Source organism: Oncorhynchus gorbuscha, linkage group LG18 (assembly GCF_021184085.1).
Source record: "Oncorhynchus gorbuscha isolate QuinsamMale2020 ecotype Even-year linkage group LG18, OgorEven_v1.0, whole genome shotgun sequence".
Lineage (NCBI taxonomy): Eukaryota > Metazoa > Chordata > Actinopteri > Salmoniformes > Salmonidae > Oncorhynchus > Oncorhynchus gorbuscha.
In genome coordinates this window covers 60,308,247-60,333,985 of record NC_060190.1, presented here as the reverse complement: position 1 = coordinate 60,333,985, position 25,739 = coordinate 60,308,247, and the positions used below count along the sequence as shown (strand labels likewise).

Here is a 25,739-nt window from a genome sequence, read left to right as displayed (position 1 = left end):
GGAAGAGTGGGCGAAAAAATTGAGAATATGAGAAAATGCAGAGAACCAAACTGGTATTACATATTAAAGAAGGATGAATGATTCCATCCGTACATTTCTCATATTTTAATCAGCTCCCTGACTCATAATGCCAATGAAATATGGAAGAGCCCAGAAGCATAAACCAGACTGAGTCTGGCTCAACCAATGTTCCAACTGGGAAAGGGAGAGGGAGAGAGCGTGAAAGAGACGGAGAGAGAGGGAAAGAGAGCAAAAGTGTGAGAAAGAGAGAAAGGGAAAGAAAGAGAGATAATCTTCTCCAGGTTCTGATGTTCTGTCTGTTTGACGAGTCTCTCCCCCTCTGGCCAGAACAGTGCATTGTTATAACACTGTAAATAGCCATAATATGACATTCGAAATGTCTCTATTCCTCTGAAACTTTTGTGAGTGTAATGTTTACTGTTCATTTTGATTATTTATTTTACTTCTGTTTATTATCTATTTCACGTGATTTAGCAATGTAAACAGATGTTTCCCATGCCAATAAATCCCTTTGAATTGAACTAAATTGAGGGAGAGAGAATTTAATTGAGAGAGAGAGAGAGAGAGAGAGAGAGAGAGAGAGAGAGAGAGAGAGAGAGAGAGAGAGAGAGAGAGAGAGAGAGAGAGAGAGAGAGAGAGAGAGAGAGAGAGAGAGAGAGAGAGAGAGAGAGAGAGAGAGAGAGAGAGAGAGAGGGAGAGAGAGAGAGGGAGAGAGAGAGAGAGTCAAATTAAACAGAACAATTCACTATCCATTTCACATTCGTGACACTCAATTTCTACACTCATCCACATCACACAAAACGAATGAAACACCTACAGTAAGAACGTGAAACACATATTCCAGCCCATCCAACTACCTCATCCCCATACTGTTATTTATTTTGTTTATTTATTTTGCTCCTTTGCACCCCAGTATCTCTACTTGCACATTCATCTTCTGCACATCTATCACTACAGTGTTTAATTGCTATATTGTAATTATTTCACCACTATGGCCTATTTATTGCCTTACCTCTCTTATCCTACCTCATTTGCGCACACTGTATATTGACTTTTTCTATTGTATTATTGACTGTATGTTTGTTTATTCCATTTGAGTTGTTGTTTGTGTCGCACTGCTTTGCTTTGTCTTGGCCAGGTTGAAGTTGTAAATGAGAACTTGTTCTCAACTAGCCTATCTGGTTAAATAAAGGTTCAATATATATATATTTTTTTTTTAAATAAATGAATGCAGGTGGTTGGCAACACTATCAACTAGATTCCTTTGGTTATATTTGAGCCTGACAAGGCTTTGAGAGTGTGTGACGTTGTTCCCATTGGACAGAATGTGCCAGCTCTCCAAGGACCCTTGAATTTACCAACAAAAGTTGGTATTCAGATGCAAATTCTGCAATGACATGCCTCTATGTTAGAGGGGAGAGAGTATGTTTGGAGGATGATTGGTGTGTTTTGGGGGAGGGGTAGAGATTGGGATGGTGAATACTGTATATAACTGGAATCTCCCTTTTCACAATAATACTATATAGTTGTAGCGATTTCTATTCATAATCTATTCTCCACTTACACATCCATGCATTACAGTTTTTTTTTGCAATCGCTAGGACCCATTTCTCAATACTTAGGTCACTTTTCACACAGTCCTCCTAACCAACTTTCAACATGGCACAGCAGTTAATTTCACATCCAAAATGCACTAAAACTACCAAAACACTTCATATATGTCTCAAATCAACTCATTATTCCATAACACTAGCAAAGGTTGTCACCCAACAAGCACACTTTGTCACCCATGAAACAATGACCTAAAAAACATAAACAACAGGTAGCATTACACAATGTTTTCTTTTGTCAAATTTCTTTACAAATAAAGAATGACACCTCTCTACAGTTTAGAATTCACTGCAGTATATATTACAGGAATGAATCAGATGATGCAATATGCTTCAATATGTTTTATGTCATTTTTTGGCATTGACTGATTCCAAAATACAATCATTTGTGTGTACACCATCTCCCGATACAGATACAGTAGCAATGCCCGTCAACCCTGTCTTCTGCGTTTGGCACATCACATCTTATGTCATCTTGTGCAATACACATAGGAAAGAATCATTTGGCTTGCCAGGTCCATCCCTGGCAATCTTCTGCAGATATGTCCAGGCATCCAGCATTCATTGCATCCAGGAGGGACATTTGATCATGTGGATGGTGGTCATAAACCTTCCACCTCCATGAGGAAAATAATTATTCTATGGGGTTGAGGAGAGGAGAGGTGGGGGGGAAAGTGACACCATCCTGGGATGTGCTGTAAACCACTCTGTGACTGCACGGGAGTGGTGCAATTCCACATTGTCCCATACAATTACAAACGTTGGCCGATTTCACCTGACTGCAACCCTTTCCTCACCCGGCACAACCCTTCCATAGAGGTCATCCAGGAATGAAATGAGTCGCTCGGTGTTGTATGGCTCGGTGTTGTATGGCTCGGTGTTGTATGGCTCGCTGTTGTATGGCTTGCTGTTGTATGGCTCGGTGTTGTATGGCTCGGTATTGTATGGCTCGCTGTTGTATGGCTCGGTGTTGTATTGCTCGGTGTTGTATGGCTCGGTGTTGTATGGCTCGGTGTTGTATGGCTCGGTGTTGTATGGCTCGGTGTTGTATGGCTCGGTTTTGTATGGCTCGGTGTTGTATGGCTCGGTGTTGTATGGCTCGGTGTTGTATGGTTTGTGTAACAGCAATCCATCAGAGGATATTGCTGCACACATTGAGATGTTGGCCTCACTCTGGCCTCACATCCACTGTGGCTCTTTTCCAAATCACATTCCTTCCTTGCCGCCGTATTTTGGCCAAGTTGAAACCAGCCCCATCCGCAAAGTTGAATATGTGGGGTGTTGACTCTCTAAAATAAATCCACAAGGCAACAGAAGAGTTAGGCTATTACAGTAGTTTACATTATACCTAAAAACATGCCATTGTGTGCCTCTGCCCAAAACCAGTTCTGTATTTTATAGTCATCTTACATGGACATATTGGTTTCGAAGTTGCTTGAAGGTTCAGTGTACAACTGCTTCATCCTGACTTGTTGTTGTTTCAGGACTCTAGAAATAGTTGTTACACTTACATTGTGGATATTTCCAAATTTAATGTTGTCTGCCAACACTCTGTTTCCCGAATCTCTGTGAGGTTTATGTCATTGTTTCTGATGACCATGTCAACGATTGCAGTTTCCTGCATAGCAGTGAAAATCCTACCTCTCCCACCTGTGGGAGGTAACCGTTGGGTCCTAAGCAGAAATACAAAAACAATTATATATATAAAAAAATATATGCCATTTAGAAATACAAAAACAATTAGCGACTGTGTGCATACATTCTACGTATGGGTGGTCCCCTGGCGTTACAAGCGCCATGCTCTACCAACTGAGCTACAGTTGGGTTTGGAGACTTTGCTCAATTTACTTCTGTACAGTAATGTGCAGTTCAGTCAGATGCCCTTGCAGAATGTACATCTTACTTGTTGTTTTGCTGGAAATTTCTCACAATAGATGCCACTGTTGAGCGTTGCAGATTTGGCTGCACTCTCAGACCTGCCTCTCTCATTGATAGACCATAATTTAATACATATTCAATTATCGTGGCCTTAATCTCATCTTCCTCTCAGTCTTCTTCCACCATACATACGTACTCTTCTCCCTCTCCCAGCCACTCTTCTTCCTCTGTCAGCCACTCTTCTTCCTCTGTCAGCCACTCTTCTCCCTCTCCCAGCCACTCTTCTTCCTCTGTCAGCCACTTCTCTTTCTCTGGCTGGGTCCATGTTTACATTACAGTAAAGCATTATTCCTAAAATGTCCTCTTTTGTATAGATGGTAATGAAATTGAAAGACTAACATCTGGGTAAGTGTTCAGCTACAATGGGAATCAGCTGTGGATGGTCTAATTGTTATGATAGTATTTCATTTTTTAGATTTGGAATATATTTAATTACAGTATTACTGTAGAAATGTAGCAAATTGCTGTCTTATTCAATTTTGTGTTATTTTAGGTTTTGAACTTAAGTTTAACAGTTTGAAAATAATATGTAAATATGTGCAAATTTGCCTGTAGGTAAGCAATGAAAAATGATAGACAGTTTAGCCCACATGGAGTTGTTCTCACTGTGTGGAGAGTTTTGAAAATGTGACCTAAGTATTGAGAAATGGACCCTAGCAATTGTAAAAAAAACTGTAACACATAGTACATGACATGGTATCCAGACATCATCCATGCATTAACACATAGTACATGACATGGCATCCAGACATCATCCATGCATTAACACATAGTACGTGACATGGCATCCAGACATCATCCATCCATTAACTCATAGTACATGACATGGCTTCCAGACATCATCCATGCATTAACACATAGTACATGACATGACATGGCATCCAGACATCATCCATCCATTAACTCATAGTACATGACATGGCATCCAGACATCATCCATGCATTAACACATAGTACATGACATGGTATCCAGACATCATCCATGCATTAACACATAGTACATGACATGGCATCCAGACATCATCCATGCATTAACACATAGTACATGATATGGCATCCAGATATCATCCATGCATTAACACATAGTACATGATATGGCATCCAGACATCATCCATGCATTAACACATAGTACATGATATGGCATCCAGATATCATCCATGCATTAACACATAGTACATGATATGGCATCCAGACATCATCCATCCATTAACTCATAGTACATGACATGGCTTCCAGACATCATCCATGCATTAACACATAGTACATGACATGGCATCCAGACATCATCCACGCATTAACACATAGTACATAACATGGTATCCAGACATCATCCATCCATTAACTCATAGTACATGACATGGCATCCAGTCATCATCCATGCATTAAAACATAGTACATGACATGGCATCCAGACATCATCCATTCATTAACACATAGTACATGACATGGTATCCAGACATCATCCATGCATTAACACATAGTACATGACATGGTATCCAGACATCATATTGTTCATAATAGTCAGGTGCTGAGACAGAATAGAGAAAGCTGCAATACAAAAACATGCTGGTGAAGCAGCTGCAAATGGATTATAATGCCAATGACCTGTAAATAATTGACATCTCAGTTAATGAACACTAATTTGATGACTGCTAAAACATTGACTTCTTAACAAGGTTTTTTCTTGATCAAAAGAGACGTAGCAGAGGGCGTGGAAATGAGTGCGGTCGGCTGTGTCTAATGCTGTGTTCTTTTGCTCAAACATAATTGTCACGTTCTGACCTTTATTTCCTTTGTTTTGTCTTTATTTAGTATGGTCCGGGCGTCAGTTGGGGTGGGCAGTCTGTGTGTTTTTCTATGTTGGGGTTTTGAGTTCAGCCTAGTATGGTTCTCAATCAGAGGCAGGTGTCATTAGTTGTCTCTGATTGAGAATCATACTTAGGTAGCCTGGGTTTTAATTTTGAGTGGGGGTTGTTTGTTTTTCATGTGTTTGTTGCCACACGGTACTGTATCGGTTTCGTTCATGTTCACGTTTATTGTTTTGTATTTTCATAGTATTCAGTTAATATCTTAAAATAAAACGTTATGGACACTTATCACGCTGCGCATTGGTCCTCTGAAGAGGAGGAGGAATGCCATTACAATAATAACAAAATTAATACTGATAAATTCATTTTTTGGGGGAATTTTCAATTCTCCCTGAATGTCTAGCTTTTATTTTGGTGATTGTTAGTTCTCAATGACTATATTATTTAAAAAATATATAGGTCCATTATCTTTTCTACATACTTTATATCTGGTTTTATTCATTTAAGTTTACACTTAAAGCGTTTTCCCATCCCGATAATGTATTTAAACAAAATAAGTATATATTTTTGAAATGCTTAGGTGGCCCGCCCAAGGATTACAATGGCAGAATAATCCTTGCTTAATAAATCAATGTAGAGACCCCCTCTGTATTCAAGAAAAAGCACATAACCCTGATAAGTACCAAAACACACATCCTTTTAATGGAGTGATTTTACTGCATGAGTACTAATAATATACAGTACGTAAATATCCCAGAGAAACAGGAGACACTTCCTCGCTGGTGGAAGACCATCACAGCAAAGATTTAATTTAGATTTTCTCAGGATGTGATGAGCTCCATATATTTGTTATAAAACTTGACATTCAGATTCGGAAACAATTTCCCATTTTAAAACAAAGACACAATGGAACAGTTGCAGTAATAGTCTCTACCAGGTCTGAGGAAAAACAGACGAGTGATTGACGGCTGATGAAATAGTTTGTGATGGACAGTCCCAGTGTGTGTGTGTGTGTGTGTGTGTGTGTGTGTGTGTGTGTGTGTGTGTGTGTGTGTGTGTGCGCGCGTGCGTGCGCGTGCGTGCGTGCGTGCGTGCGTGCGTGCGTGCGTGCGTGTGTGTGTGTGTGTGTGTGTGTGTGTGTGTGTGTGTGTGTGTGCGTGTGTGTGTGCGTGTGCGTGTGCGTGTGTGTCTCAGTAGAATCATCAGGCAGTGTTTCCTCATGCAATTAATCTCTGAATGCACCACAGGGACACTCTCCCACAGCCCTCCATATCAGTCTGGTACAGTGAGATCCACAGACAGTGAGATATGAATGTGTATACATTTAGCACCTAACACATCATTAATCCTGCTACGGGTCTGTTTTTCTTTCTTTTTCAAGAGGACTGGGAATTGGTGATGTGTTCTGGCTGTTATAGGAAAATTGTACCACACAAACACACACACCATTCCCTTCTCCCTTCATCCATATAATTTTTATTTTTATTTTTTTTATTTCACCTTTATTTAACCAGGTAGGCTAGTTGAGAACATGTTCTCATTTGCAACTGCGACCTGGCCAAGATAAAGCATAGCAGTGTGAACAGACAACACAGAGTTACACATGGAGTAAACAATTAACAAGTCAATAACACAGTAGAAAAAAAGGGGAGTCTATATACATTGTGTGCAAAAGGCATGAGGAGGTAGGCGAATAATTACAATTTTGCAGATTAACACTGTGTGATAAATTATCAGATGGTCATGTACAGGTAGAGATATTGGTGTGCAAAAGAGCAGAAAAGTAAATACATAAAAAAGTATGGGGATGAGGTAGGTGAAAATGGGTGGGCTATTTACCAATAGACTATGTACAGCTGCAGCGATCGGTTAGCTGCTCAGATAGCAGATGTTTGAAGTTGGTGAGGGAGATAAAAGTCTCCAACTTCAGCGATTTTTGCAATTCGTTCCAGTCACAGGCAGCAGAGTACTGGAACGAAAGGCGGCCAAATGAGGTGTTGGCTTTAGGGATACATCATCTTTTAAATTCCTTCGATGAGACAGAGAGAGAGATGAGATGTGTAATGATTGGGTTGTTGGATAAATGGGGAGGAGGATATGTGATGGTCTCGCTACAGACAAAAGGCCCAGTCATGATAACAAAGAGCTCAGACAGGCTCCCTGTGGACTAGAAACGTACAATACAGACAAGACACAACATAACAGACTTCAAACAGCACTCTGCTGGAGTGTGATCCACAGTACAAAGGCATAGAGAAACATCTAATTTTCTCTGAGATCTCTAGGAAACTAGCAGCGCTCTCTGAAGTGAACATGAGAAGATCCCAACTGCTCAAGCAGTTTTTCCCCTGTCTCGACTCCAACACAACTGTAAAGGGACATTGCTGTCTTACCTCTGCCTTATCCAAAACATCAATACACTGCATGCATTAGACACCTCTGTCATTTGCTTGTTTTTGTGTAATTCAGTTATATCTTAAAAAACAATATTGGAAATTGTTGCAGAGGTTTTCTTTTGAATACGAGAAGCATGGAACTCAGTCACCAGTGGAGTCCTTCTCTCCGTATCCATCGGCAACAGGGTGGTATGCGGGCGAGGGTGGTAGTCTGTGAGCGCTGCGGTTTGGCGACTTCCCAACAGAGGCCAGGACTGTGTGAGCTGACCCGGTGGGGTCGGCCACTTAGCCCCCCTCCGCGCTCCCTACGGTAAGCTCATAGAGAACCCAAAAAGAACATGGAGGTTCTAGAGAAAACACAAACAGAGCCTTGATTGTGCTGAAGAGGGCTTCACTTATCTGTTTCAGCCTGGATGGGTTTATTCTAGCAGACGGCTGAAAAAAGTGACTGAGCAGGTTGACATGGCCATCTTATTGGCACTTATTGACCAGAAGGAAACCCCCTTACAGTGTGTCACATGTAAACTAAACAGATTAGACATTTGGCTATCAGTAACCACCTTACAGAGAACCTGATAGATCCCATTTAGTTATAGAACCTAAGCATTTACATTTAAGTCATTTAGCAGACGCTCTTATCCAGAGCGACTTACAAATTGGCCTCACTGTGTAACGGCTGTGTCCATCTCACACTCCCAAACATTTCCCGGAATGCAGCCCACTTTCCAGTTAACTCCCCAGATCCAAATCACCGGAATTCTAATCACCTGCATGTCATCATCCCACACTATTTAGTTCAGTTCCTTGCACCCCATTACTGTGAGATATTGTTTGTTTTGGGACACACTTTTTCGGAGCTCTGTTTTTTCCCGTCCTTCTCTACTCCCGTGTATGATTGTTTTTGCCTGCTTGCCTCACGAACGAACGAAGCCTTTTGCCTATTCCCTGCCTTTACCTTTGCCAGAAGTGTAAGACCTTCTGCCTGGACCCTGCCTCCTCCTATGGTCCCTTTCATTAAACACCTGGTGTGCTCTGCGCTTGAAACCAGCTCTGTTTCCCTCGTGTTCATTACACACTGGTAGAACCACAGACTTGATGATAATGGGACCCCCACTTCTTAAAGGCCCAGTGCAGTCAAAAACATGATCTTCCTGTGTTTTATATGTATTTTCACACAATGAGGTTGGAATAATACTGTGAAATTGTGAATTATGATAATGACCTTTTAGTGTAAGAGCTGCCTCAAATCCTGCCTGTTTTGGTGGGATGGAATTTTGGGCTGCCTGGTGACATCGCCACGCGGTAAATTAGTTAGTAGACCATTAAGAAAGAGTTTCAAACATCTCTGCCAATAACAACACATTTTCAGTTTTCCCCTCCCCAGTCAGACCACTTCCAGACAGTCATAGCAAAATTCTTCCTTGAGAAATTACTCTTTGCTATTTGTGTTTATTTTTGACCATTTTAAACGAAAACAAGTAAGGTACTTAGTTGGTACCCAGGAATGATTTGATATTGAGATAAAAACGGATGCATTGGACCTTTAGTGTTTGTTTATTTTCAGTCTCTTATCAGCAGGTTAGTCAAATTAGATCAACTATCATCACAAGAGTGCCACAGGAGAGGTCATTTGTTTTCTATGAAATACTGCCCATTTCTCTTCTGTCATCAAATTAGTGCAGGGAGAGACCACTCCTAATGGCCTTGACTTAATGATGATTATAGACAATATTGGTTTCGCCTTTCAGTAAACAGCCACTGGCTGCTGGAGAATAAATTATGGTTGCAGATAAATCAATAGGGTACAGTAGAGAACAACACAAGTTTAGGCAGAATTCTCAGAGACAGGATTATTTTTTGGGGGTCCCATGGTCTTCCCAGGGGGGGCACTTGTAGCTCTCACAGAGACAAGGATTATCTGCTGTCACAGTGCTCAGCCCAGCGCTGCCTGCCTGTCTCATATAGGGCTTGGTAATGGGAACATGGGCGCAGTAGGGACAGTCTTATCTGCTGTTAAGCTTGCCCTTGGGGAATGGAAAGGTAAATACCACTTATTTGTTTCTTCACTCCCTTTCTCCATCCTAATTGTCCCATTTCTCCCTCCTTCTTAGCCTTTGTCGATAGATTATCTGGCTACCCCAAACTCTTTCAGAACCACACAGTGGGTTAAGACTGGAGGAGAGATGGAAACATAAAGAGGGGAATAAGAGAGGGACCTCAATGCTCCCTTCAATGTTCCCTTCAATGCTCCCTTCAACAACCCCTTCAAGGCTCCCTTCAATGCCTCCTTCAATGCCCCGTTCAATGTCCCTTAGTCCCACCAGGGAGCCATGAAAAGAATGGTTCAATAACTATGTTTCTCTGAGTTTTTTGTAATGCTCCATTTGGCTATTAGACTACATCATACATTAGTAATGGTAGCTTAATAATCCATAATGTACAATTAGACAGCACGAACACAGTGTGAAACAACACAAACTCAACACAACCCTTTGTCTTCACTCATAATATATGATCCCATAGTGAACAAACATGATCCCCCTTGCTAACGGTACAGGTCCATCTCCACTCCCTCCCTTTTAACAGCAGCAGCTCAGACACCCCATCAGTCTGAAATGACCTGTGCTTTGGCACGATGGAAAGTGTCGCTGTCTAACGGATCTTCTGGCTGATTGGCCACAGTGTAACGACAGTCAGTCAGGCTGCCAGCAGCCTCCCTCACTAACAGCCCATACATCTCTCTGTGGCGCTGCAGTATTGATATTGTATAGGGTTGCAGATGCCTAGTTGGCTTTTAATGAAGGTTCAGATTGATCATGCATCAGTTGACCTCCTCTGGATCATTCTGATTGCTATCATTTGTTTCTCCCTGCAGAGCTTGGCTTGTAAATCCTAGTGTAGTGCACATGCATGTGCACCACAGTCACACACGCACATGTATCAACCACCAGTCAACACGACAAAGAGAAAATCAAGAAGCTGATAAAGGAAGACAACTTGAGAAAGGGAGACCAGAGAATGATCCAGAAAAACATTTGTTCTGAATCCTATGAATCAGAGTGACCTTTCACCCCTCTCATGTTCTCTCATCACCACCAACCCCACCCGCACCCCATAACCCCACCACTACCACCATCCCTACCCCAATGTCAAGGTGAGTCCTGGGGTGGGACCCCAGCATTTCTAATTAGGCATGCATTAGACCAATATCACAACCACACACAGCTGTCAGGACCCTGTGGCTATTCTCCTGACCCTGCTACATTCACTTGCCACCCTAGAGCCCACTGGAGAGAGAGAGAGAGAGAGAGAGAGAGAGAGAGAGAGAGAGAGAGAGAGAGAGAGAGAGAGAGAGAGAGAGAGAGAGAGAGAGAGAGAGAGAGAGAGAGAGAGAGAGAGAGAGAGAGGGAGAGGGGGGGGGTGCAGCATACCCATCCAGCTACTCCACAGTTCTAGTACGATACACACAGACAGGATTACCTGTCGCAAAACAAAATGTATGACACAATGCAAATATTAATCTTATATTATTCTGATCTGGAAGAACAGACTACTGTATGCTGACTGATAATAATATTCTGCAGTAATGGATGCAGTTACATAGTGCCATATATTAATACATACAGAATGATTCCAATGAAGTTTTATTCTTTTAGAAATATATTCCCCTCGTATAATTTATTTTAATACACTCTCTTCATTCCACTAAAAAGGAATTAAACGAGCATTGATGAAGATCACCAACCTTGTCTGTTAATTAACACAGTATCAAACTGTAGAGAGCAGCCCCATCCCCCTAATAAAGCTATCACCAGACCAATGGCCATCTTTCTGACTCTCCCTTTATGAGCGAGCCCTCTCCATTTCCTCAATTCCCTCTCCTCAGATGGGTGATTAAACAGGCACAGTACAGGAAATACACCCAGCTATTCAAGCATGTGTAATTATAGAGGCCTATCACCTTTTACTGTGTATCATTAAGCAAAAGGTCAATTAGATTCATGAAGCAATTATCAGCAGACAAAAGAAGAATCACTAAAAACAGAGATCACCCAAAAAGAAATACTAGACACTCTTAAAACATTTTTGCGAAAAAATGCACCAGGAATGGATGATTTTCACATAGAATTCTAATTAATATTTTGGTACAAAGTAGCTCCCCTATTTACACAAATGACAACACATTATGTCACTCAATTCAGTGCTTCTTAGTTCTATGTATCAAACAGTTATTTCAGTTGTAGTATAACCAGGGAAATCTGGAGAGTCCACAGCTGATTGCAGACCCATAGACAGGCGTAGCCCCAGGGGGAACATAAGACCCATAAGTTTAATAAATTGTAACAACAAAACAATAACAAAGCTCATAAACAACAGAATGGCCAAAGTATTACCAGACCTGATACATAAAATACATGACCACAAGTATGTGGACATGTTTCCATTCCGCCACAAGAGCATTAGTGAGGTCGGGCACTGATGTTGGGTGATTTAGCCTGGCTTGCAGTCAGTGTTCCAATTCTTCCCAAAGGTGTTCGATAGAGTTGAGGTCAGGTCTCTGTGCAGGCCAGTCAAGTTCTTCCACACCGATCTCGACAAACCATTTCTCTATGGACCTTGCTTTGTGCACAGGTCATTGTCATGCTGAAACAGAAAATGGCCTACCTCAAACTGTTGCCACAAAGTTGGAAGCAAAGAATCGTCTAGAATGCCATTGTATGCTGTAGCGTTAAGATTTCCTTCACTGGAACTAAGGGGCCTAGCCAGGCATCCGCCAAACCCAGATTTGTCCGTCGGACTGCCAGATGGAGGACAGATGATTGTTACGCTTGTATGCGCTTCATCACTCAGCAGTCTCGTTCTATTAGCTTGTGTGACCTACCATTTCGTGGCTGACTCCTAGACATTTCCAATTCACAATAGCAGTACTTACAGTTGACCAGGGAAGCTCTAGTATGGCAGAAAATTCACAAACTGACTTGTTGGAAAGGTGGCTTCCTATGACGGTGCCATGTTGAGTGTCACTGAGCTCTTCAGTAAGGCCATTCTACTGCAAATGTTTGTCTATGGAGATTGCATGGCTATGTGCTCGATTTTATACACCTGTCAGCAACAGGTGTGGCGGAAATAGCCGAAACCAGTCATTTGAAGGGGAGTCCACATACTTTTGTATATATAGTGTATATGTTTTTTCACCCATCTACACACAATACCCAATAATGACAAAGTGATATGTCTTTAGAATTTTTTTTACAAATGAATTGAAAAATAGATACAGAAATATCAAATTTACATAAGAATTCACACCCCTGAGACAATACTTTGAAGAAGCACCTTTGGCAGTGTTTACAGCTGTGAATCTTTCTGGGTAAGTCTCTAAGAGCTTTCCACACCTGGATTGTGCAACATTTGCTGATTATTATTTTCAAATTCTTCAAACTCTGTCAAATAGTTTGTTGATCATTGCTAGATAACCATTTGCCATAGATTTTCAAGAGAGTAGAGTAGGCCCCTTTCTTGCAGTCAAATGACCAAATCGCCCTCTAGTCGCCTCATTGGTGGAATGTTATTCATATTTGAATTAACATTATTTTTCATATGCCTCAAATCTTTTTTTTCTATGTCAAATGGTTTTGTCATGTTTCAGTCTTCAGTGATGTATATAAAGTGTAATATAATAATATTAGGATCCAAACTCAAAATTGAATACATTTATTGTGTATACTTTTGTTTCAAAGTAGATTTGTTAAGACTGCCAAGAAACATTCTAGGTGACCCTGATTTATCTGCTTCAGTTACAGTTAAAACTGTAACTCGCCACTCAGGAACATTCACTGTCTTCTTGGTAAGCAACACCAGTGTAAATTGTGTTTTAGGTTATTGTCCTGCTGAAAGGGAATTCATCTCCCAGTGTCTGGTGGAAAGCAGACTAAATCAGTTTTACCTCTAAGATTTATTCTGTGCTTAGCTTCATTCCGTAAATTTTTTAATCCTAAAATCTCCCCAATCCTTAACGATTACAAGCATACCTATAACATGATGCGGCCACCACGCTATGCTTGAAGAGGTCGAGAGTGGTACACAGTAATGTGTTGTATTGGATTTGCCCAAAACATAATTCAGGACAAAAAGGTAATTGCTTTGACAATTTCTTTTTCAGTATTACTTTAGTGCCTTGTTGCAAACAGGATGCACATTTTGGAATATTGTTTATTCTGTACAGGCTTCCTTCATATCACTCTGCCAATAACTGTAGGTTAGTATTGTGGAGTAACTTCATGTTGTTGATCCATCCTCAGTTTTCTCCTATCACAACCATTAAACTCTGTAAACTGTTTTAAAGTCACCATTGGCCTTATGGTGAAATATCTGAGTGGTTTCCTTCCTCTCCGGCAACTGAGTTTAGAAGGACGCCTGTATCTTTGTAGTGACTGGGTGTATTGATACACCATGCTCAAAGGGATATTCAAAGTCTATTTGTTTTTATTTGTACCCCTCTCCATAATTAGGTGTCCTTCTTTGCGAGGCATTGGAAAACCTCCCTGATCTTTGTGGTTGAATCTGTGTTTGAAATTCACTGCTCGACTGAGGGACCTGATAGATTATTGTATGTGTAAGGTAAAGAGATGAGGTGGTCATTCAAAAATCATATTAAACACTATTAATGCACACGAAGTCCATTCAACAATTATGTGACACATTTTTACTCCTGAACTTATTTAGGCTTGCCATAACAAAGTGGTTGAATGCTTATTGACTCAAGACATTTCAGCTTTTCATTTTTAATTCATTTGTAAATAATTCCACTTTGACATTATATGGTATTGTGTGTGACAAAAAAACAAATTGCAATTCATGCCATTTTAAATTCAGGCTGTCAAAACGTGGAAAAGGTCAAGGGGTGTGAATACTTTCTGAAGGCACTGTATGTTTTGTATTGTAATTTTCTTTTACATAAATAATATCTTAACAAAAAAATCAATCAAATGCACTTCACGGATGGACGTCCTCTGGCAGTGAACAGCATGTCATGCAGTGTGTGACTCCAACATTTGGAGAAGAATAAGCACTAAAACCAAAGGGGCAGTGGAGGAACCAATTCAGGCCACCAGAAAATAGGCCATAAATCCATAGTGTACGTAGGCATAGACACAGATATCTACTGTCTTTCTATAGGAAGAGATATGGACACTTTATGTTTTACTATTCAATTAATGACCTCTATATTACTGCAAAGAGAGAATGTATAATCTTTTAGTTAAACAGAAAGCTCCTAGACTAAAGCTACTAGAGAGCACAGCAGCAAAGGTGTATTTGTTGCCACTTCATGATTCAAATAAACCCTATTAAAGCAATTATCAAAGCATCAGGAGAGTTGTGGATTGGAGAAAAGCGTTTCGTGAGAATCCGGATGTTAGACACTTTCAGCAGCGTCCCTCAAGAAATGTGTATGTAAGATGAATGGTTATGCAAGAAGAAGGTAAGAAGCTGCCTAGTGCCTATACACCCTACCCCCAAACACATATTCAAATCAACCACCTGCAAGCCCCCCTCCCACAGATTATTCTGGTTCATGCTTCCCACCCAGCTGATGGGAGCTCAGAGATACAAACACAAAGAGAAGGGATGAGCCGCTTCTCGTCTATCTGTCTGTCCCTATAATGCTCGACTGACAGGCTGGCAGGCTGGTACACTGAAGGATGTCTCTGTGTGTGGCCTATACACTGGCACACACACAGTGGCTTTACTCGGGTGCCTTCCTGAGTGGGGGGCACTGGGCCCGATGATGACAAAGCCTGGTATGGTCTGCTATCAGCCAATTCTTTGTGCACCTAGTGTTAAAAATCAATTAGGCCGGCCTACAACAGACCACTATCATATTTGACTTTTAATCAATGTTCAGGAGGAGAGCAGGGGTAAGGGGAGACGGAGCCGGCCAGTGTGGTGAGTGGTGGTGATCTGGAAAATAACATTGGAAAACACACATAGTGCTACTTCCGAGATGAGAGGGGATCTGATTGGAATATACTATGAGGAAAGACTGGCCCCACAACGGGCAGATTCAGAGAGCTGAGAGAGAAGAGGCCCTTTGTGGTGAGCTATCAAAAGCACCTTACGCAACCGCCTGCAAGAAGTGTAAAAATAACACATTTGTTGATTCAGAAAACAATTCTCTTTAAACGGATACTTCAGGATTTTGGTAATGAGGCCTTTTTTCTACTTCAATAGAATCAGATTAACTCTTGGATACCATTTTTATGTCTCCGTGTCCAGCATGAACGACGTTAAAGGTAGTTTCGCTACCTCTAGTTAGCATTGGCTTGTAAAACTACCTCTAACTTCATCGGTGAATACAGGTGATAAATGTATTAATCGTTTTTACAAATGATAATGAGGCTGTGGGAGGTATATAGCTGTGTACATTTGGCTACATTTGCTCACTGCTGCCCAACTGTTCGTATTGACTACAATAGATGAATCTGTTACCACACCATTATCTGTGGGAAAAAGAGACAGGCCTTCCAGTAGGGGAGAGTGGGGTAAGTTGAGCCAAAAGGGCAAGTTAAGCCACCCTTGTTTCTATGTTGAAAGTGTTTTAAAAATTACAAAGTGTTTGTTTGGTGTTAAATATGCTTAAAATTATACAAAAAAGTGATAGTGATTGTGTTGAATTGTGTTTGGGAAATAACGTTTCAAAAAGGTAGTGGTAATATTTCAGAAAGAAATTTGTACATAGCTTAACTTACCCTGCCCCGCGGCTCAGCTTACCCCATTTCCGTAGTAAGTTGTGCAAAGAGACCAATTTTTTGGGACAAGCTACTGTATATTTTCAAATCTGTAATGTTTAACATGAACTCAGAATATTTCCAGGGATACACAACGTCCTGAAATATAAGTAGATATCTTTGTTAGAAAGAAAATAAAATTTCCCTTGACAGAGTGATGCTGATTGTAAAAAAATTCTCAACTTACCCAACTCTCCCCTAGAGTCAATGTTATGTATGAATGTATCAGGTATTGTATCAGGTATGTGATCAGTATTGTTAGCATCATGAAAATAACAGCTCAGCTTGTGGTATAAATCCTTGCATTGAGGGAATCCCAAACCACAGAGGGTTCTGCTGTTTCAGTCATTGATTTCTAACTCTTAACCAGGACATCAATCCTGCGAGCTGTCACCCTCTGCCACCCCTGATCCTCTCTTTATTCAGGGTGAGTGACATATAGACAGATGAATCCACTGGAGGGGTTGTGTGGTTGTTAAAACCAACGATCACTGTTTACTGAGACGACACAGTCAACCCCAATCCTACAGTATTCAATGCAGTCGCCTCTGGTATAACAATAGTAGATTATATATTTTTTGGGCTCACCTGTTTTGCGTGTTATTGATTGCAAACATATCAGTTGTTTGCAAAAAAATCATTGAGTTAATAAGCCGCTTACAAACATGGTCTCTTTTTTGCTTTCTTGAGTAAGGCAGCTCCAAAATGCAGGTGTTTCAGCCTTGCTCAGTGTTTTCTGTGGTGGTTGTGCCATGATTGGCTCAGTGTTCTGTCACTCATGGGGACACTATGCCACCGCCAAGTCTAAGGGTAGAACTTTATGAAAACCCCTTGGGTACTGCCATAACGAATAATTATTTGTGCCACGCTCAAAACAACTGTAAACTAGAAACTGGGAAATATGACTTCAATGAGTTCAAGAAAACTGGGAACTCAGGAAAAAAATAATAATAATATGTAATATGCCAGGGAGATATGTATACTGTAGCTAAGAAAGTAATACTAAGTGTATGTTGTGTAGTAAGCTGTTAGTAGCCCATGTGCCTCACCCTAATAATTTGGTCTATTTCCCCCTCTTTATTTTGCATACTGTTCTGACTTGGTGGTGCACATGTAGCCTATAACCTGTTTTAGAGAAATGTAATAATATAATTTTACAAGAGCTTTCATTGTCTGCTTATATGCCCACTTTATTTATACTATGGTTCTGACTTGATGTACAGGGAGAACACTGTAAGAACGGCCCATGTTCTGAACTCTGTCGCTGTACATTTCAAAAGTGCTGAATAAATCGTTATATTGACTACATCCGTCCTAGCTCGCTCATTAATGTCTTAATCGATATTACGGATTGCCTCTTATCTGCTTGTCGTCCCTTTATGCCATAGATTGTACATCTCAATTGTCAGGAGAAACCACATTTACTTTAATAAACGGGTCAGACATATTTTTTTAAAGGCAGTAAATGAGGCTAAATTAACTCTTTCCCTGTCGGACAAGGCTCCGCTGATAGCCAGGTGGTAAGGTGTTGGGACTTCTGTTGGGACAGCTTTATGCAGGCCCTAACAGTTTGTGAGCACCGTTTGTCACCGTTATAGTGCAATTAATGTACTGTTTAGTGTTGTGTTGTGTTCTGTAAGGTGTTGAGGTGTTTGCCCCACCAAGATCTTCCTGTTAAAATCGTCACTGGGTATAACACAAAAGAAAAAAGCAATGAAAGGTGTTTGAGGTAAAATATCTAACTCTGAATAAAGTAATTTGAATGTGTGAGCTCAGTCTGGAACCAATAGACTATTCCCTATGGTAAAAGGTGTTGGAGTTGTTGACAGTAGCTTGCTGTGCTGATACCTCCCCTGAGGTTGACAGCATCCATAGAAATATCATACTAATAAGAACTGATGCTATTTCTGCTCCATGACATGTGTAGGCAGCTAGGCAACAGTCCAGTACAACATCAGATCAATGAAGATTCCATTCCACCCACTGACAAGCTTATTATGTTCATATCAAAGATGTAACACATACACACGCACAGAGGCACAAACATACTCACAGAAGTCAACCCCACAGTGGATAACAAGTCTTACCTTTGCTTCTCAAATGTTCTCTTGCAGTGTTCAGAGACCAAGGTCTGGAAGTAAACAAAGTCAAAAGACGATCTGGAATCAGAGACAACATATATAGAGGGCTACTAATAACCCATCAAAGTATTAGTTTTAGTTGTGATGGTTATGATGTCAAAGGGAGTGGATGTGCTATACTTTGCTCATGCTGCCTATTCCTGATCTGGGATGCTGTAGACCACATACAGCAGCCTCTGTCCATACTACATTCTGGCTCTTATGGGTGGTTATGTGTTACTCCATTACGGCTCATCCCCAAAAGATGCCATACTCTGTTAAATACAAAACACAATGTTTTCATTGAGAAGTAGGCATTGGTCTTAAGCTGAAAAAGAAAGGAAATTCACATGAGCACCACAACGCCTACTCCACTCATGCTCTACCAAGGTTTTCCGGTACACAGCATTAACTTACAACAGTTGCTATTTTGGTCTCTTGTACTTCAAACAATGCGTAAGCAGGTTGCTTAGGATTCAAACCTTCTCAAACAGCCAAATTCATACTCTTAGAGGAAGTGCTCCCACAATAATGGAATTCGTACCACATCCGAGTATTGGATTCTTCACACACCACACTAATCCCATTCCAATACTTTTTCAATTATATGAAAGCAATCTTTGCTTTTATACTTATTATACCATCATGCTGTCATGGTTCCACCTGTCACCAGAGGGCGGCAAAGACCGTCCTAGAGACATTAACGATGCTCAGTGTGTCCTATTTACTCATTATGATTTATCTGTTAAAAGAGGTGTGTTTTCTGTTTTCTGTTGTCCTTTGCTGAAGCTTGAATTATGTGCCATGTGCATTTGTCTCCTGAGTGAGTTTTCGAAACATGGTGTTTGTTGTTTTCCCAGTGTTACTGTGATCCTTCCGTTACCGTGTCTCAGTAAAGACCTCGAGTCCCTGACCACGCTGGCAATCTGGATTGAAGACCGTCTCTGAGAACGCGTGAGACAGTGCTTTTCTTTACACCACCCCAGTATCCCAGTTTCCTGAGCACCCCAAGCCCTTCAAACCCAGCATTGAGGAGCCCATGCAGCTGGGACGCACACGTCTGAGCCCACAGGAGCAGGTGCATGTGCGAAGGCTGTTGCGGAGGTCTCGGCCATCTCCGTGCTACATGTCCAGAGCTGACTGGAAACACCAGGGCTCGCCAGGACAAGGGCAGACCCTGACGAGCTGTGCAGTTATCCCTCGGATACCCAGTCACCGTCTGTCACTACCCTCCACCCTCCACCGGGACACCCGTCAGCACGAGATTCAAGAATTTGTGGACTCCGGGGCTGCAGATAATTTCATTGATCAAGACTTCGCCAGAGAATTACAAAGCCCCTGCGTGAAATGTCCCATCCCTCTGCAGATTGAAGCCCTCGATGGACGCCCCATTGGCTCTGCCCAGGTGGAATATCAGACCAAGCCCATTCTACTGCAGGTTGGGGTGAATCACTCAGAGACTCTTCGTTTTCTTTTGATCGTGGCTCCCGAGAACCCCCTTATCCTAGGGTACCCTTGACTAGTGCTACATTAGCCACTACTCTCCTGGTCCAAGGGACACCTACTAGACTGGGGTAAGAACTGCCAGAGTAAATATCTAAATACCCACCTAGAGCATCGCCGCGCCCCCTTGCATCCATTGAATTCCAAGACTTCTCCACTCCCCCTCCCAAATACTTCAACCTCTGGGAGTCCTTCAGTAAGAGACAATCAGCCCCCCACCCTCCTCATCGTCCATATGACTGTACTATAGAACTCCTACCCGGCTCCACCACTCCCTGGGGCCGTCTTTACTCCCTCTTGATCCCCGAAGGTGCAGTCATGGACAATTACATACCCCTGATGTCCACCGCCTTGGAGCAGGCCCAGGGGGCCCAATTCTTCGCCAAACTGGACCTCCGCAACGCTTACAATCTGGTGAGAATCAAGGAGGGAGATGAATGGAAAACTGCCTATTATACCCCTAGTGGCTACCATGAGTATCTAGTCATGCCATTCGGATTATCGAACTCACTGGCAGTCTTCCAAGCATTGGTCAATGACACTCTTAGAGATATGTTGAATCAGTTAGTCTTTGTTTACCTCAACAACATCCTGATCTTCTCCAAGACCCTTCCTGAACACATCCTGCACGTCCTTCAAGTCCTGATTGAGAAGATTGAGAAGTGTGAGTGTCCCAAGTCTCTTTCCTGGGCCACATTATCTCTACCGCCGTCGTCCAATTTTTACAGCCATTTTATACGGAAATTTCACGGCCCTAAGTCCCACACCCATTTTGGCTGGACCCCTGAGGCTGACAGGGCATTCATGGAGCTCAAGGGACGTTTCACCTCCGGACTCATACTTGTTCATCCTGATCCTACTCATCCCTTCATGGTAGAGGTGGATGCCTCAGACACTGGAGCAGGGGCGGTCCTTTCACAGCGGAACGAGCGGAACAAGGGGGACAGGAGAATGCACCCAAGTGCCTTTCTTTGCAAGTGATTCTCGCCAGCGGAACACAACTACGATGTAGGCAACCGGGAGCTCTTGGCAGTCAAGTGGACCCTTGAGGGGTGGAGACACTGGTTAGAGGGTGCACCTCATCCTTTCGTGATCTAGACAGACCAAAAACACTTGGTCTCCATTCATGAAGCCAGGAGGTTGAATGCTCACCAGGCTAGGTGGGCTCTGTTTTTTAACAGGTTCAACTTCACTCTAGTCTATCGCCAGGGATCCAATAATTAGAAAGCAGATGCCATGTCCCGCCAACATGATGGCTCTAATGAGGAGAGAGAATCTGAGCCCATCATCCCCAGCCCCTCGCATTGTGCCTCCCGTGTTATGGAGTATAGAGACCACGGTACGACAAGCCCAGACCGGCCTACCCCGGCATTGAGATATCAGCTGATGTACGAAGGGCTATATAAATAAATACATTTGATTTGATTTGATTTGACTGAGGCGTAAATAGGGTTGCAAAATTCAGGGAACTTTCAACAAATTCCCTGGTTTTCCAGAAATCCTCGGTGGTGGATTCATCTTTCTGTCCCTTGATCAGCCCACCTTGACCAAAGCAGTTCAATTACAGGTCACTGAGGCCCTAATGTACCAAGCACTGAACCGCTAATCCCCATGCTTTATTGGAGTGAGAAAATCCAATTCCAGAGATCTGTAATTCCATAAACCTTATTAGGTACCACAGTAGCTGTTCTATCTCTGGGGACCAGGGATTGAGTGGAGAGGAAGGAACAGGGAAGGAGAGGAGAGGCTAGCGCTAGGGCAGGGACCCTCTCAACACTGGAAGACAAAAATAGGAAAGAAGGGAGGGGGGGAAATTGGAAGAAATGGAATTGAATGATGAGAAGATGAACACAGAAACGGAAGAAAAGAGAGTCAGAATGATCAAGACAGATCCATACCCAGGGGTTGCAATCTTGTTACTCCTACAAGAATGCTTCCAAATAGATATGCAGAAGTGTTGAAGCTTAAGCTGTCTATCTAAATGATGAGCCACAGAATCTTTACAAGAACACATTAATCATTTATCATTTACCTCTCTTTCTGTAGTCATAATAACATGGAGTTGTAGATGAGGTCAATTATGAAAACCTTCACATGGTATGTTACAGTATCTTCAAGCAGCAAAAGAAAAGTTGAAGTAATTTTAAAAGAGAGTAATGAGAGATGAGAGAACATGAGGAACTCATTGCCTCGTCAGAAACATCAATCACTGTCCACATATGATTGGCTTCCTTCTCTTCTCCCTGTTGCTCACCATGGCGCCTTTAATGTTTGTTCCCATTCCACCACTGCACCACTACTGTAGTCATTTAATCAGAGCATTGATGGGCAACTTAGCACCACTGTTACCTAAGACCTGTCTTCCATTGTTGTTCCTCCCTGTTGTCCAGGAGGGAGGAGAGAAGGAGGGAGGGAGGGTGTGTTTGTTTGCTCCTGCTGTCCTAATGGGGAACATGGGAAATGCCTCAGAAGGGGATGGTGACCGATGCAGAAATGTTTTTTGTTGAAAAGGGGATGGCAGGGATGCAGAGGGTAAGATGACGAAGGTCATGATAATAATTGTTATAATGATAAGGATGCTTGTGACCTCAACCAAAGCATCTCAGACTGAAGGGTATGAGTACTTAAAGATTTCTGCTCTTGAAAATATGAGTGAAACTACAAAGTTTATTTGAAAAGTAATTCAACACCATGACAGACAAAATTGATCAGAGGATGACACAAAACCAGTGATCTATTTGAAATCGAAGGTTGAATCTTACTGACAACACTGGTGTTAGATATGTCCAGTGTAAGAGCCCAGTGTTCATTTATCTCCAGTGATGCAGGACTCTTAAGTCTCCACTCTGGGGCTGACTGGTTGGCTGTAATTACATTTCTCTGCAGGACACAGACACTGCAGCATTGCTCACATAGGTGGCAGATTGGAATCACATCGCACAAGCCTCCACACAAACAGCACACATACACACATATAGAAACAGTCTTCTCTCGGGACATCAGTTCATCAGAAAAGTGACACTTCAAACCCTAATTAAAGAGGCCCTCTCAGCCACTATCATTAAAGAGTAGAGCTGCAGGCTGAGATTAAAACAGTGATCTCCAGATATCTTATCATTACAGGGCCTAGCACACAATAGCTCATACATACTGATGAACAGGGAACTCAGAGGAACAGGAACACTAGATACAGGGCTAGTTACAGGCCTCACTCATTGAATAGAGACAGTCACCATCATCCAAATCATCCTCCAATGTTAATCATGCTCTTTACATCTCAGTCTTTCAGCATCATTTTGTCTCCTCTTTCAACCTTTAGCTCTGTCTATAATTGGCCCAAACAGCCTAATGAAGAGTGGAGGTGAAGTGAGCAGCCACACTAGAAGCATGTCACCTTGAGTGTTATCACTGTCACTGATATCTGTCTCCTGTCACTCCTGTGGGCTGGCTCTGTAGTTAGTGTGTAATGGCCTGCCAATGTGTCTTCCCCCTATCTGGGAGACACCAGACGTGTCCTGTACTCAAGTCAACAACTGTCAATACTACAGTCTCTACATGCAGTATCTACAGTATATAACATTCTACACTCATGCGTGTTTGCATAGCTTTGAACCAAACTCTCTCCAAGCACATGTAAGCACATTCCCTCTTAAACTTAGACGACACATGCAACCCTTTTTTGTATTCCCACTGAGCCACAGCAGACAGCCTCTCAACAGGTCTCAAAGTTAAGCCTAGAGCTGAGAGTGTGTGTGAGGACAAAGACAGAAAGAGCATACAAGGTATAATGTGTGTTTGTGTGTGTGCGCGTGTGTGTGTGTGTGTGCATGTGTGAACCAGCGTAATGCCAGGGGGCTAGCTGACAGGTTGACTAAACAGGAGCAGCCTCCTCCAGTCCACCGTCTAGCAGAGAAAAGAGGCCAGTTGAGCTGGGGGCTGGCTCCAGCAGCAGAATACTCAGTAAATAATGAATGTCTTAACTACAGATCTCTGCCACCTCTAACAAACAGCTCTCCATCCCTCCAGTCAGTAGCAGCAGCTAGCCATCCAGGCAGCCAAACCAGTCTCAGTCATTAATATTTCAGCCTCAGTTCTACTCTCTATCTCAGCACTCAGAGAGCACTCACTACCGCCTGATCCTTTTGACCCATAAAGACACAGACAAAACACTGATGTGAACATCTAAACTAGTCCAGCCTACTGCCTGGGACATGACAAGAGAGCTGTTTCTTCTCTGAAGTGTATCTATTTTTGAAAGAACAATTGTTGTGCATGTACATTCAACAAAGAACATATTTCCATGGTCTTTAACAATGGCGTTATACTGTATACACCTGATATAAACACAAGATTAAATAATACAGTATTTTCTCATATATTATGACAATGCGAAGACCAACAGGGAAACCAAAAGAATGTGAAATATCAGAGAGAGGACCTAACCAATACGGTAACCCAAAAGAACAGAAACCACATCAAGAACACATATGAGTGGAGTCAGTGTGAGCAGAAAAATGCTCTACAAGATGGAAGAATCTCTTAACTCCTTTCTCGATAAACCTAGAGGGAAATCGTAAACTTTCGGAATAATCTGTAAAAATCAGTGCCCTATTTATAAAAGAACCAAACTCCTGTGTTAATAGGCACAGTATTGGCATCTCAAGTCGCCCACTAACATGATACAGTGACTTACTGTGATAATGCTTATTATAAATCTACATGCCTAATGGGCTTTGCTGAGACAATGATGTATCAGTGACCCAAGCCCTGATCAGATATTCCCTACCATCGTGCCGCTGAGTTGTCGTAGTGCTGCTGCAAATGTACATTGTCCCAGGGGCGTTGGCAGTCATAATGTAAGTAACCTAATTTATGTCTCTCTAACTCCTCTGAATGCGTCTGTCAATCCTAAAGCTGTATACATTAATCATGCGCCTATGAATCGGAGTAATGCTGTTAGCACTGAGGCGGTTTTCCGATGTAAATATCACTGTCATGTCTACCTCTCATAAGCCTCCCATTAAAGCAATAAAGCACACCAGAAAAGTTCTAAAAATAGACCACATTAACATATGTAGTCTAAGAAATAAGGTTCATGAAATCGATAACATTCTAGTAACAGATAACATTCATATATATTCATTATCTCTGAAACTCACTTAGATAATTAATAACTTTGATGATACAGTGCTAGCAATACATGGTTTCAACATCTTCAGAAGAGACAGGAATACCAATGGTGGTGTTTACATATATGTCCAGAGTCATATTCCTGTAAAGCTTAGTGAGGATATCATGTCAAACGCTGAAGTAATATGGCTACAGTTTTATCTGCCTCACCTAAAGCACATTCTTGTGGGAAGCTGCTACAGAATGCTAAGTGTAAGTATTTGGACAATAATATATGTGATATCAACAGAGAAGTATATTTTCTGGGTGACCTTAAATACTGACTGGCTTTTATCAAGCTGCCCACTCAAGAAAAAGCTTCAAACTGTAACTAGGGCCTACAACCTGGTTCAGGTTATCAGCCAACCTACCATGTATTGATCACAT

At 41.9% G+C, this 25,739-nt stretch overlaps 1 protein-coding gene across 2 annotated transcripts in view; it reads right to left on the bottom strand.

Moving 5' to 3' along the window:
* Positions 1-25,739, bottom strand: part of LOC124003676 (extracellular sulfatase Sulf-2-like) — a 78,143-nt gene that overhangs the window by 44,443 nt on the left and 7,961 nt on the right. The window contains exon 2 of one of the 2 annotated variants that reach the window (XM_046312186.1): positions 18,648-18,691. The exons of the other annotated variant lie outside the window; for it this stretch is intronic. The gene's annotated coding sequence lies outside the window, so the exon portion shown is untranslated. The remainder of the gene's footprint in view (positions 1-18,647; positions 18,692-25,739) is intronic. 2 annotated transcript variants of the gene reach the window in all.